General features: G+C 51.2%; 1 protein-coding gene across 4 annotated transcripts in view; it reads right to left on the reverse strand.

Moving 5' to 3' along the window:
* The window catches only part of NOS1 (nitric oxide synthase 1), a 198683-nt gene extending 185264 nt beyond the window's left edge, over positions 1-13419 (reverse strand). For all 4 annotated transcript variants that reach the window (XM_082416753.1, XM_082416750.1, XM_082416754.1 and 1 more), the window contains exon 1: positions 4113-13419. The gene's annotated coding sequence lies outside the window, so the exon portion shown is untranslated. The remainder of the gene's footprint in view (positions 1-4112) is intronic.
* Positions 13420-13720: the final 301 nt, after the last annotated feature.

The raw sequence follows: 13720 nt of genomic DNA on the forward strand, positions 1-13720 counted from the left end.
CCAACATACCGATGACACCCAGGACCTGCCACTGGCAGCCATTTCTGGCTCACCCCCCGGGGCTCCCTGGTCCCTCTGGAGTTTGCAGGAAAGGCCCCAGATTCCGCAGGCACACAGCGCTCTATAACCCGACCCTGCTTCCATCCACCAACTCTGCCATCTGCAGTGCCCAGCACTTGCCCTGTGCCAGGGACGGGGCTACTCGAATCACGTAGAAATCCTACCAGCCATTCCAGAAGGGGGCCCCAAGGAGCATCTACAGCCTAGAGCTGACCAAGCAGAGGCTCTAGGAGGGAAGCAACTGGCCCAAGGCCAACACCTGGCAAGTGGCAGGGCTAGGATTTGAACCCAGGCCTCAAGATCGATGGCACCTTCCCCTGACTTCCCGCACTGGGTCTGGTGTCCCCTCCTGGGCTCCCCAACCCCTCTGCGCTTCACCACTGGGGCAAGGCACCCTCCCGACTGCCCTCATCTGTCCACTGCCTGCCCCCCAACCCCTGGACCAGGAGCTACTCAGGGGCAGCGTCGGGGGCAATTCTGGGGCCTGGTCCAGGTGTCCTTTGTCCGGCAACGCACGCACTTCCCACCTGCTGATCTTTATTCCCGGAGAACTGCCTTCCGTAGGGAAGCTGGCTTGTTGGTGAAATGAAGACACCCCTCGTCCCAGCTGGGGACCAGTGACTGGCTGACACGGGGATCCCAAAGGCTTGGCCCCTTACCTCAAGGTGGGATCAAGTTCGCGGTGCAACTCATGGTAAAGAGCCTGCCACGGGATCAGCAGAGTGTCTCCAGCTGAGCCCCCAGGCTTGTTAAGCCCCTTCTGCTGCCCTCTCCTGCGTCCCTCCCTCTCCCTTTCTAGAAAGCACTCCCTCCACCTGTTAATCGTTGTAATCCCAGTGCCAAGACCAAGGCCAGGTGGACAGTGGGAGCGTCAAGTGCTACTGAAGGAACGAGCCATTTCTCCTGCCCTCCATGCAAAGGCTCTGCTCTGATCCCACGGGCCTCCTCGGTCAGGCCGTGCAGAGAATCAGTTCTCGGCCAAGGGAAGAAGCGTGATTTATCATCAACCCCACTCTAATCCTTGTACCTTGACCAGTGTCTGGCCCAGAGTAGGAGCTTAGTGAGTATTTGTTGAGTGAGTGAATCAATGAATGAATCAATGAACGACTGCCTCATCCTCTCTCTGCCCAGACGTCTGGTTTCGCCACCTTCAAGGTCACCTCAGCCCTCACCTGCCAGGTATCCTCGCGGGCCATGGTCACCCTGGCTGGCTTTGACCTCATACCAAAGTGCTCTGCCGGCTGCCCGCACACCTCTGGGTTTCATTGGGGGACCACGGGCTCCCCCTCAAGGTCAGGGGAGCAGAGGCAGCCTGCGCTGAGCTGGGTCAGACCCCTGCCCTTGATCCACCCAGGACAGCCCTGCTCTGCGCTACTTCCATGAGGCTTTGTTTGGACAAAAGCGCTCTGTGGTTACAAAGACTTGGAAGCCCTTTGCTGCCTGGCGTTTTCTAACTGCCCCTCCCCCTTGAGTGGGGCACATCCTCTCTCACGCTGACCCACTCAAGTTTTGTTTGTAGACGTTCTGCTCACATCCTCATCTAGACGGGAACTCCTCAAGGGCTCTAGCCTAGAGGTTGAAAGCTCAGGCTTTGGTGTCGGAAAGGCCTTGTGCAGGGAATTCCCAGGCGGTCCAGGGGTTAGGACCCGGCGCTTTCACTGGTGGGCCTGGGTTCAATCCCTGGTCGGGGAACTAAGATCCTGGAAGCTGCATGGCGCAGCCAAAAAAAAAAAAAAAAACAAGAAAAGAAAGGCCTTGGGCAGGTTATGAAGCCCCTTGTACCCTCAGTTTCTGTAGCTGTAAAATGGGGAAGTGACAGGCCTACCATCAGACTGGGACAAGAATTCAAAAAGATGAATCATGTATATGCTAAGCCCTGTGCCTGGCTCATGGCAAATAATAAGTGGCACCTTCTAGTATTTATGAATTACCTGAGCAAGTGCCTTAGGCATACTTGGTAATTAATCATCAAAATTATCACACTTCCCTTTGGAAAAGGAAGTTAAACCATGGATGTGTGTAAAGCCCATCCTGTTCTGGTGTGGATATTTCCCAGAGACCTAAGAGGGTACGTCACTGCCATGATCACTGGGCTCCAGTGAAAGTCACTAATTCCAGGTAGACACTGGGGACATTCCAAGTGGCAGCTGCATGGCGAAATGGGGCCCTTATGCCCTGCTGCAAAAGGACCAGAGGACCCCAATGTTCTTCTGCTTCTTAGGCATCTGGCTTTCTGCCAGATCCAGGCTCATGTGTACAGACAGCAAGGAAAGTTGGAAGAGACGACGATTTCTCATTTCCCAGATTTGCCGGTGTAACTGCAGCTGCTAACACAGCGCTGGGTACATAGCGGATGCGCCGTAAATATTGCGGGATGAATGAAGGGATAAAGGAAGGAATGGATTTGAAACCTACCATGAAATTTCAGCACCTAGTATAGGTGCCTATCAATCAATATATTTGAGTGAATGAATGAATGAATTCTAGGGTCACTCTCACAGTACCGGTTCTGAGCCCAGGTTCTGGGCTGGAGGTTCTAGCCTGGAGGAGGCCCGTGATAAATATTTATGGAGGAAATGAACTAGATCCAGTATTTCCCAGAAAGCAGCTGAGCTTCAGCTGTGGTTGCCCCACCCTCTTCCCCACTCACCCCAGACCCACAGACAGTATTCCAGCCTGGCTTGGCCTCAGCTCGGTGGGAGTGGGGTCTGAGAAACAGCAAGCTCAGCACCCCGGGGTGCACAATAGGGTGACCATCTAGCTGGCTCGCCAGGGAGCTCGTGGGTGCTGCCCTCAGGAAACATCCCTTACCTCCCCCAAGACGGACTGAGCTGGCAAAACAGGCTGCAACGACCCAGGGACGCTGCCAAGGAGCCCCCGTCTACACAGCCCTGGCATCAAAACAACCACACACGCAGACACAGATGGGGGCATGTGACTGTGCCCCGCTGGCCACAGGGCTCTCTGCCCACAACCCATCCTTCCTCCCAAGCCTACGTGTTGGAGCCCGTGTCCAGAACAGGCTCCAGCGATTCACACAGGTGATCCTGCCCATCTCCTAAATGCACCCCACGTGGCACAAGCCCGTGGGCACGCACCCAGCATCGCTCCATCCCCCCAGGGCCCGCCATCCTGTCTCAAACACACCTTGCCTCCGCCCCAAGCCGGCGGTTGCCACAGACCACTCAGTGGTCCCACCCAGAGATAACGCCATCTGTCACAAGGGACCCCTCTCATGGATAACAGAACACCCCTTAGCCAGGAACTGGGGCCCACAGTTCATAGCGTGGGCCCAGAGACAAGTCACACGTCACCACATTGCTTGGAGGTACTAGAGCTCTGCCTCTCTCTGACCCCCAGTCTGTGCCAGGGGTAGGCAGCTGCCCCCTCCTTTGCCGCTACTGGGACTGACTCCCCGCTGGGGACCAGGGGCTGGCTCAGACCCTGCAGAGCTGCGCGGCCTGCACGCCGGACGGGCACCCCCAGAAGCATCCTCGGGCCCTAGACCAGGGCCCTACTTGCCGCCGGCCGTGCTCCAGGCCACGTGGCTCTCCGAGGCCAGAGGCCTCCGCCCGAGCTCCGGCAGTGGGCGCAGCAGACTCCCCATGCCGGCTTCCTGCAGGGGTCTCGTGCCCGCCAACCACACGGGGCCTCCCGGGAGCACGAGCTGGCAGTTTGGAGGAAGGTGGGCTTAGGTGCCCAGACGGGCCGGCACAAAGAGCCAGTTTTTCCGGGGTGACGAGCAGAGAGCTGGGACCCTAAAGCCTCCGTCTGGGCCGACTGGCCCTTCGTTCACCTGTCAGGTCCCCTTCAGCCATAGCCCCGGGGTGGCCCCTGCAGCTGCACGACCCGGGAGGAAAGACACCAGGCCGGCGTTTGGTCCCCTGGGCTACCCGGCAGGTCAGGACGAGGCGAAGGGGGTCGGGGACGCCGGGAGGCCCCATGAGGCCCCGGGAGAGCAAAGCCCACGGCGAGCCCCCTCCCCACCACGGCCAAGCCGGGCTCGCCAGGCCCGCCTGCCCGGGGAGCAGCACCCCCGCCCGGGTACTCACCAGCTCTGGCGCGGCCTCCCCCTGGCGTGGTGGCAGGCGCCCCTCTCAGGCCGGGCTCCCCATCGGGAGAGGCCAGCGGCACTAATCAGCCGCCTGGCGTGGTGCGAGCCGCGTGGCTGGGCCTTAATTGACACCAGGTGGCCCCTCCCCAGGGGCAGGCTGGGAGGTGGTTCTGCAGGGCCGGGAGGCCGAAGCCAGGGCAGGGGGGCTGCACCAGGCCCAGCCGGTTCAGGCCTCCCCTGGAGAGAGCGGGGCGGTCAGGCAGCCGCCGGCCACCCCTCCCCTCCTCTCCGGCCAGCCGCCTCCATCGCACACCCAGCCCTGCTTCCCTAGGCTCTGACCTTTCTTTCATTTCAGAGGCGGCAGCAGCAGTGACAGCGTCTGTCCAGGAGGAGTGTGGCTCAGGTTTCCCCCCAGCTGGCCGGGGGCAGCCGGGAGTGTGTGTGCTGGGTCTGCAGTGGCCAGGCTGGGTCCGCAGGATCCTGAGGAGGGCCACCCACTGTGCTCCCAAAGGACCCCCCCAACCACCGCCCTGAACCATTTTTATTGAACACTTACTACGTGCCATGCCCTGCACAGTGCCCTCGCGGCACCCCGTGAACTCTCTCGGGCCCTGAGAGTTGGGTATTTATTAACTCCACCTAGTAGGTGAAAAAACTGAGGCTCAGAGAAGCTAAGTTTCTTTCCTAAGATCACACAGCAGGAGAGACACCAAGTCAGGGATTTTAACCACTCCCTGCAAAGTAAGGCATCATTTTTTAGATAGGGAAATTGAGGCTCAGAGACAGGCAGCCGGGTCTCAAGGTCATACAGCAAAGTGTGAATTTGGATTTGCCACCAGTTGTATTTGGCCAGGCTGCCTGGAAAAACAAAGTCTATGTTTATGCTGAAACATAAGCTTTCTCTCCTAAACTGCTTATATTAGGGCTCCGAGTTTGAGTCATAACTGGGGTTTAGGGGAAAGAACATTGGACATAGACTAAGAAGACCTGTGCTGAACTTGCTGTGTGACCTTGAGCAAGTTACTCTTCCTCTCTGGGCTTTGCTGAAGCTGCAGTGAACACCAAATGGGACACCATGTTGAAAGGGCTTTGTGACTGGGACACACAAGGCAGGATTGGGGAGTGCTGAAGTGGTCCTTATTCTGCCTCAGTACCCCTTCTCAGAGGCCCCCACCCCTGCCCTCTCCCCTCACTGCCAGGGGCAGCAGGACCCAGCAGTTAAGAGCACACACAGGCTCTGCCATCTCACAGATGTGGGTTCAAACCCTGGCTCTTCCTCACCAACTGGGTGACCTTCAGAGGTCACTTCCCTGCTCCAGGGCTCAACTTCTCATGTCTAAGATGTGCTAAAGAGCACCGCCTCCCTGCCTGGGCTGAGTGACATTAAATGAGAAAACGCCCAGCACCTGCCTCTTTACTCAATAACATTTATTGAGCACCTACTATGTGTGTGTCATCGTGCTGGGCACATAATGGTGGACAAAATAGAGTCAGTCTGTGTCCTGGTGATGGACACAGACAGTAAATAAAAACAAATATATATGTAATTCCTTGTAGAACGTCCTCCAAAAATAGAAGTAGCTATTATTGTCCACGCACTTATTTAACAAAAGAAGTTGACCACCTACTATGTGCCACGTACTGTTACAGGCACTGAGCATATAGCAGTGAACAGTGCATACGGGTCCCTGTCCATATGGACTTGACAATTTCTAATAATTAACCATGACAATTCATAGCAATAATAATTATTATAATACCATTCTCAGGCAGGACAGGTTCACCGCCCCCCCCCCCCCCCCGACCACTGTGTGCCTTGGTTTCTTCACTGGTAGAATAACATGCCTGTCTGCTGGGTCTGCCCCTCAGGGAGCTCCAAGGTGGAGCATGCCATTCCAGAATGTTCTTAGGTCTAATCCTCAGTGAGGCTCATGGGCTCATTTTGGTCTGACTTAAGGACACTCTGGCAGGGAGCTGATCCCTTTGGCCCAGGCCCAGATCCCACACGGGCTGGGAGAAGCTGAGCCCGTGACTCAGCCGGCCTGGCTTGTCAGGCTGAGAAGGAAGCAGGCAGCTGGCTGGGTTGTCAGCCATGGGGCCCTCCTGAGCCAGACAGGTGACAGGTGCCTGGGGTACAGACTGGGGCCTCAAGATGACAAAGGAAGGGCTCTGAGGTCAGGTGATTGCACCCTAGCCCCTGGTGGTGAGAATATTCTAGTAAGAAGCAGTGAGAAATTACAGAGTGGGCTGCCTTGTGAGGGAATGAGCTCCCCATCAGTCAAAGGATTCCAGCAGGATGCTGTAAAGGGTACTCCAGAAATGGGGAGAGTGTTCTAAAAAAGTTAGTTGATTTTTCCTCCTCCTCCAGGCCTAATGTTGGACATCACCTTCTCTTGGAAGCTTTTTCTGAGTCCCTCTTCCACCCTAGGCAGGTGCTTCCCCTGAGCTCCCCAGCCCCGGGGCTCACCCCTGCCCCAGCACTTACCACTCAGTGCCAGAATGAACTGTTCATTTGTCCAACTTGCCCATAAGACTGAGCTCCACCTCCTCTGTTCCATCCACACCATTAAACCCCCAGTACCCAAGCACAGAGCATGGCACACAGTAGGTGCTCAGCAAACGTTTCTTGTATTAATAAAAGTACAGATCGCAATGATCATCTACAACGCCCTTTCTTACTTTGAGCATTTGAGCCTTTGACAGTGAGGAGCCCTGCCATTTCATTCATTCTTCATTCAACAAATATTTCCTGAGCACCTACTATGTGCCAGGCACTGCTCTAGGTACTGGAGATACAACGATAACCAAAAAATCCCTGCCTTCATGGAGTCTACCATCTCGTGACTGTACCTTTAACTAGGTAATTTTCACAGGTGTTTCTATTAATAGCAATAACAGCCATTGCCATATACCAGGGTTTCTCAACCTCACCGCTATTGGATAATTCTTTGGGGTGGGGGTGACGGCTCTCCTGTGCACGGTAGGAGGTTTAGCAACATGTCTGGACTCCGCCCATTAAACACCAATAGCAACCTCCCCCCTCTAGATGTGACACCCCAAATGTTTCCAGACATCGTCAAATGCCCTGGGGGAACAATCACCCCTAGTTGCTAACCACAGTCATATATTAAGCACCTGCTATGGGACATGCACTTTGCATTCATTAATTTACTTCATCTCTAAAATAACTCCAGGAGGCAGGGGTAATTATTTTCATTTTACAGATGAGGAAACAGAAAAGATTAGTTGCTTGCTTACGGCCCCAGCTCTGCGCACGCAGCCCTGGGTGTGCAGCTTTTCAGCATGCCTGTGCAGAAGGCAGGGCTGGCGGACGCTCAGAGCTTGGGTACCGGCTGCGGAGACCAGTCTCAGAGCAGCATGTTCCTTGTCTGGGCTCCCACAGGCATCTGCTGTCAGCCTGGAGCTGAATTCTCTTCTGGTTCCACCCTGCGGCCACTTGCAGGGCGCAGGGACTGACACCCAGTAGGCCTTCGAGAGCAGCAACAGCTGGGAGAAATACGCTGAAAGCCACAGAACTAATTATAAGTTTTCTAGTAGCCACGTTAAAAAGGTGAAACGAAACAGGTGAAATTAATTATAGTAATTATTTTATTTAACTCAGTCTAGTCGAAAATGATCATGTCAATATGTAATCATTATACAAAATTATTAAGCAGATAGTTTACACTCTTTCTGGGGTTTTTTTTGGAACATCTTAGAAATCCAGTGTGTATTTTACACATATATCTCCATTCAGACTCATCACGTTTCAAGGGCTCAAATAACTAAACGTAGCCTGTGGCTTCTGTATTGGGCAACGCCATTCTGGGAAGTCTTGTTGATCGAGGGAATGAAGACAGGAGATGGATATTCTCAGCTCAGTGGGTAAGGTGTCCCTGGGCCCACGGATCCCGTGGGCTGCCACATGGTACTGTTTTTCATTACTCATCTCTCTGTCCTCCAAGTTCATCCGTCTTTTGTCCTTGGAGCCCAGCCCCAGTGCCAGGCACTCGTAGGAGAAGTGGTGCGGTCTGGTGGCTTGGAATCAGAGGCCTGGCGTAAATCCTGGCTTAACTACACAGCTGCATGACTCTGAGCCTCAGTTTCGTCATCTGGAAAGTGGGGGTGAGGACAGTGTCACCTGGTGCAGCACTGCTCAGTGGAACTTTCTGCCATGATGCCCATGTGGGCACTAAGGTGGTAACCTCCACCCACAGGTGGCTATCAAGCACGTGAAATGTGGCAGGTCCGATGGCGGAATTGATTTTCAAATTTTAATTTTAACTAAATTTAAATTTAAATAACCACACGTGGCTAGTGGCTACAGTATCAGATAGCACAGCTTCCCAGCGTTATTGCGGGGATGAAGTCTAAAGCTCCTGGCCCAGAGCAAGGCCTACACCACCTGGTGCCTAGTTTACCAGGCTGGAGGGGCTATAAAGATAGTATGCAGAGGTCCCTCTAGAGTATTCAGGGTACTGATGTGGGTGTGAGGAAACTGCCCCAAGGCCCAGGAAAGAAGCCTCTGTGGGGATTAGGGTGGGGCCATTTGAAATGCAAATATCTTGATACAATTTACTGGGATGAGGAGGGCCCTGAAAGCCTCAACCCTCAGAAGGAGCCTGCTCTTTCAGAGGTGCTGGAAGGCTGCAAACTCATTCCTTGCATCTTGAAAGTCAACCTTTGATGGGAAGATGAAAAGGAAAGTGAAGGGTAGATAGAACCAGGCAGACCACAGAATTGAGTTGGGGGCAGGGGGAGGTGGAGCCCACAGGATTGTCTAAACTGTGAGAAATGGGGATGAAGGGTGCCTGCTACATTGAAATAGCATTGACCTTTCTCTGGGTGATCCATCATAAAACTGGTAATAGTAGCTATCAGTTATTGAGGGCTAACTATGTGCCTGGCACAGTGTTAAATGGCTTAACCTGTATTATATCATTTAATCCTCACAATAACTCTATGGCACAGAGACTAGTATTGTCTCCATTATATGAATGGTGAAACTGAGGCTCAGAGAGGTTGAGCAACCTGCCCAAGGTCACACAGCAACAGAGCTAGGATTCCAACGCAAGTCTGGCTGACTGTGAAGCCCTGGCTCTTTTCTCCACTGTTCCCTTGATACTGTTCCCTTGTGCAACTCCCTTTATGTTTCCATAGCTTCTCAGTAATTTTACATCAATCTTGATATTAGTTTTATAAGGTCATGTCATACTGCCATTTGGTGATGATGAAAAAACTGGGCCACCAATAGGTTCAACAACTTATCTAATAAAATATTAGTGTTAAGAACATTGTTAATGAAATTGATTCTGAAATTGGTTTATACAATGTTTTTATATTTAAAAATAAAGCCTGTCATCTTTTCTCACTCAGATCTTTCTAATTTACTTAGAGGGTCACTGTTTTCATCCTCTTGGCTCTGGATGTTTTGTAATGCCCCTTTGCAAGAAGAAATAACATTAAGACCTGACATCGTATCACGTAAATGATGAGCAGAAATCTGGGCTAGAGACCAGGTCTTCAGGTTTGTTTGGTTTGCAAGTAACAAAAAAAAAATTCTAACTGAGCTTTGTCGAAAAAAGGAGGAAAGGGGAAGAATTGATTAGAATACAGAGCACCTGGAGAATCCAAGGAATCTGAGGAAATGCAAAAACCAAGTCTGCTCTGGGGATGTCAGCAGTAGAAATTCTTGAACCTTCTTTGAGTCACATAAGTAGTGTATTAGCTCCTAATACTATTCAATTCCTCTCTGCAAGCCCCAGTTCAGAATTCTAAATTCCCAGGGAAGGACATCTGATTGGCCAAGTCTAGGTCAGGTGTCTATCCCTAAACCAATCAGCTATGGGTGGGCAGGGCCAAATCATACAATCATGGAGCAGAAAGGACTGCTGGGATATATACATCCACATGGAGAAGAGAGGGTGGGCAGCCAGAAAAGAGAGGGACCCTTACCTTTGGCAAAGAACCTTCTTCCCAAACCCAATCCCATGTGGCTGGATGTCCTCTCACTGTCCCACTCCAAACAGACCTGTCTCCTCCTTCCCTAGAGAGTGCTGACAATTCTGTAATGCAGAAGTCAGCAAACAATTTCTGTAAAGGATCAGATAGTAAATATTTTTAGCCTCACAGACCATACAGTGTGTGTGGCTGTGTTCCAATAAGACATTATTTATGGACACTGAAATTTGAATTCCATATAATTTTCATATGTCACAGAATCTTCTGACTTTTTTCAACCATTTAAAAATATAAGAATCATTCTTTTCTTGTGGGCTGTGCAAAACTAGGTGGCTGGTCAGAAGGAGTTTGGGGGCTGGAGGTTGCAGATCCCCTGCTGTAATGAAAGTAACATTAAGTCCTTTGATCTGAATCTTTACATCAAGATAGAGAAAGCAGCAATGGAACCAAACATCACTTCAAATAAGTTGCAAGTGAAAACTAAATCAGCCTTAAGAGGACTTAATTTAATATGTAATAAAACAATCGCAAATCTGGCCTCAGTGAGTGATGCTGGTCAATTCACCTCTTCCCCCAGTTCAATGTCTAGGGGACATCACTCAGCTATGTTTCACATCTGCCTCCTTGTCAAGGTGGTATTAGCAATTTCTTGTTTCTTGAAGAACTTCTAGCCATTATTCTTTAAGTGGGATCTGATTTTCCTTTAAAAAAAAATCTCATTGAGATTGGAAAATGCCACATAGAACACAGAATCAGGACGGTGCTGAACAAGAAAATCACAGACCTGCTCCCCACCCTCTCCCCCGAAGCCTAGCCCCATAGTCAGGCTGCTGGTATGGAGTTGGATACCAAAAAAAAAAGAGGAAGCAATCAAATAAATTGAAATCCTCAGAGGTCTGGTTAGAGGCATTGAAGCTTCATTCTTTCTGGATGAAAAGTCTGAGGGGAAGGAGCCCAGTGCTAGAGGGGACCCCATGCCAGAGCTTCAAGCTCCAGCCCGTGTTCTGGGAGTACCTTCTGACAGGGAGTGGGGTCGGGGGAGGTGCTGGGTCTGCAGCTTCCAGGTGAGGACATCACAGGTGCACCATTGCTCAATAGCCAGTCTTTCTTGTAGAGACCGATCTCTTGGGTTTGTGGGCTAGAGAGAGCTGCTACAAACCCCAAAGACACATAGGTTCCAATAATAGCCTAATAACAATGGCAGGTATCAGCCTTTCTTGAATTCTGAGCTAGCCTCCATGCTAAATGGTTCACACATATCATCTCCCTGGATGCGATTATCATCCCTATATGATGCCTGAGGAAACTGAGGCTCAGAGAATGGCACAGGTGACTTAGTTTGGGTTCTCCCAGAAGCAGACCCTACAGAGCCACATGCAACTCATTTATTAAAGATGTGTTGGGTAAGGGGGTGGGTTGGGGAAAAGGCAGGCAAGGAGCCATTTCAGGCTAGGTTCCAACCTCAACCTGATCCTGCGGGGGACTCTGGAGTGTAAGGTACACCTTGGAGGTCATCTTCCTTCAAGGCAAGGGCTGCCTGGCTTGGTACTTCTGCACCAGTCAGTCAAGGCTAACAGCTGAAGTTGGAGAGACCTTATTTGCATTTTGCTTTGTTTTTTGACAAAACAAAATAAAAAACCAAGACAATATATCAGTTTCCCTAATTTTTTTTTTCCTTTTCATCTGACAGTCTGGGAAACATGGACTCTGAAACTGCATGGTCTGTAAGGGGTCCAAGAATATATTTCAAATTTTTCCCATGGCTGAGAGCAATGTTTCTCAAAGCATCCCATGGAATATGAATCCTCTAAGATACAGTGAACAAAGGGTTCTGGGGCCAAATAAGTTGGGAAACCTACACACTCTAGTCCACTCTGGGAGAGTGTATGAGGTACATGAGCATATTAAAGGCTATGACAAGTCCTGCAGCAAAGAAACAGCTAACTTAGTTTCATCCAGTGCTCCTGTGCTTTTTGACCACACTCAATAGCCTGCCATGAGCATATTTCAGGAAAACTCTGGGCACTGGCTGAAGCCACTGTTAGTGTCTAAGAATGCATTTACCCTTGTTTAGCTTGAAGGTGGCACTGTGCCTAGGAACAGGCTGATGGGAGATGGGAGATGAGGGTCTCAGTTTGGGCAAAGGTGAGGAGGACCCCAGGGACCAGAAGGGTTTGAGAGGCCTTGTCCCTGCCACTGGGGCAGCTGGGTGACCTCCTCTGTGGTTGTTTCTCACTCCCAGGCACTTTCCCTGCAGCCTGTGCACGGAGGTTAATGAGCTGTTCAGTTCCGTTGACTTGCAAGGCCTCCCTTACTCAGCTCAACACCTGCTATGCCTGATTGATGGTGGCCCTACGGCCACAGAGTACCACAAGCCAGAACCGGGACAATCAATTAGTTCCAGGCCCCAGGGGAAACTCTGTCCCCTTCTCTTCTGCTTGAAATAGAAGAGGTGGGGATGGAAGTTTCTGGTCTGTCTCACACTTTCTTCCCACGTCAACACTATCCCAGGGCTAAATGTCAGATCTGGGCTTGAAATATCTAATGTTCATTGGTTGCTTATGTCAGGAAGTGTGTTAAGTATTTTACCTGCTTTTAATCCCGATCACAGCTCTCGGAAGTGAGAGCAATTATTATCCCAATTTTACAGTTAAAGAATTTGAGGCTCTGACAGTTGACATCACTGCCCAGCCAGGTCACACAGCTGGTCTAAGTAACATAGCCCAGGACTGACATTCAGATGCTATGGGAGACCTTCGCTTCTCAGAACCTCAGTTTCCCCCCCTGTAAAATGGGGCAACTTGTACCACCCACCACATTTGATCGTGATGAGAGGGAAGAAATCATGCTTGTGAAGGTAGGTCAGCAAATTTAGAGCATTATATACCAGGTGATATTCTCTGAGACAGACAACGGCGGTGGGCTGGGGCCTGAGTCACCTCCCAGCAGAGATGGGGCACTCTGGGGCACAGAAACTCAGAGTGGAGCTTGTTCTTTACTCACTAAGGCTGGCCCCACACCATAGCCGTACTAGTAACAAATACTAACACTAGCAACTAACATCCATAGAGCATTTACTAGAGGCTGGCACTGCTCCAAGTTAATCCATGTAAGCCTCATGGCACTGGGAGCTCGGTACTAGAGGTACAATAATTATGCCTATTCTACAGATATGGAAATGAAGGCTCAGGGAAGCTAAGCGACTTGCCCAAGGCCACACAGCTTGCATGTGGTAGAGCTAGAATTTGACTCCAGGTCCATCAACATGCCCTTGCTCCTGGAGTGTGTGCTGGGAAGAACTTACTGGGACAGAGGAGGCCAGCTCTTCTATCTCTCTGCAGCACGGTCTCCAGGGAGGGAGCTGGGAATTTGAGTCAGAGTTACCCTGTAGTTTGTTTCCCCAGCTCTCAGTCCCTCCTGCTTTGAATGAGTTGAAGCGTCCCTGCCTCATTGGCTGGTTTTCCTGACGAGACGTGATCTTATTTCATAAAAGCACTTTGTAAATTGGCGTTGGTAATCCACGTGACTGAGGAGCCCATCATGCTGTGTGTGCGCCCAAGAGAGTGTGGGCTTTGGCTTTTCACCTTGGTTTGGGCCAGTTACTTCATCCCTCTGCATCAGCTTCATCTGTCAAATGGAATTGGG

Source organism: Balaenoptera physalus, assembly GCF_965194825.1.
Source record: "Balaenoptera physalus genome assembly, chromosome: 12".
NCBI classification, from domain to species: Eukaryota; Metazoa; Chordata; class Mammalia; order Artiodactyla; family Balaenopteridae; genus Balaenoptera; species Balaenoptera physalus.